The sequence below is a fragment of the Haemaphysalis longicornis genome, unplaced genomic scaffold (genome assembly GCF_048455015.1).
Source record: "Haemaphysalis longicornis isolate Haplotype H1 unplaced genomic scaffold, Haemaphysalis longicornis Haplotype H1 scaffold_6, whole genome shotgun sequence".
NCBI classification, from domain to species: Eukaryota; Metazoa; Arthropoda; class Arachnida; order Ixodida; family Ixodidae; genus Haemaphysalis; species Haemaphysalis longicornis.
Window position 1 is genome coordinate 145032590 of NW_027526407.1, and position 965 is coordinate 145033554.

General features: G+C 45.1%; 1 non-coding gene across 1 annotated transcript; it reads left to right on the plus strand.

Annotated features, from left to right (window-relative positions):
- The first annotated feature begins 386 nt into the window (after positions 1 to 386).
- Trnah-gug (transfer RNA histidin (anticodon GUG)) lies at positions 387 to 458 on the plus strand. The gene has a single exon. It is a non-coding gene; the product is annotated as a tRNA-His (tRNA).
- The last annotated feature ends 507 nt before the right edge of the window (positions 459 to 965 follow it).

Genomic DNA, 965 nt, shown 5'->3' on the forward strand with positions numbered 1-965 from the left:
TTGCGTATATTTTTTCTCAAATGTGCCTATAGTTTTCTTTGCGCTAAACAATGGGAAGATGCATGACAAGCGCCAGCGTTTCACAAGTTTCGAACGCTGATGACTATATAAACCGCTTGGCTTTCGAAGCCTCTGTGGTACGCCGCGAACAACAGCCTTACCCCGGGACGCCGCCTTGGTGCTCTATATACTTGGAGCTAAGACGACAAAGCGAGCGCCTAAAGTACTCTGCCCTTAAAACGACCCGTATTTCCTTCAGCAGCCTTTTTTCACCCGTAATTAAGCCACCGTCGCCACTGAGTACACGTGACCTACTTGGCTGCTCGAGACGTGGGTGTTCCCGCATCGCTCCGCCGTTTTGCATAGAGGCGTACGTCCCCTGGACAGCCGTGATCGTATAGTGGTTAGTACCTTGCGTTGTGGCCGCAATAACCCAGGTTCGAATCCTGGTCACGGCAATGTTTTTTTTTTTTTTTTGCATACGCAGTCTTTGATATCAGCTCACCCAACAAACATTAGCTGGCAGTTCTAATACAAATTCGCGTGAGTTATTTTTAGTTGCGATGCAAATATAATGCAAAAGGGTACCATGTTGGGCTAGTTGGGGCTGAGATACAAAGCTGGGAACAGCACACATTTTGACGAAGGACGAACAGAAGCAGACAGCGCAAGCGATGCAAAGATAAACTATACGAGCATAAGTACAACGCGGATTCGCTCTCTAATGCACGTGCAAAAAAAAAACGAGCAATAAAATAAACGTGAGCAAAGGAAATCACCTAGGTCTGCTAATCGACCGCCCTTACGCGACTGACCCAGAACAAGAGATATTAAAGAAAAATACCCATGAACCCCCCAAAGTCTAATAAGAGCACTATAACAATGCAACGCCTTGTATCTGCAAAAGAAAAAAGCTTATTGGTGAATTAAGACGTTTAATGGTTATAACAACGCAAATGTATATA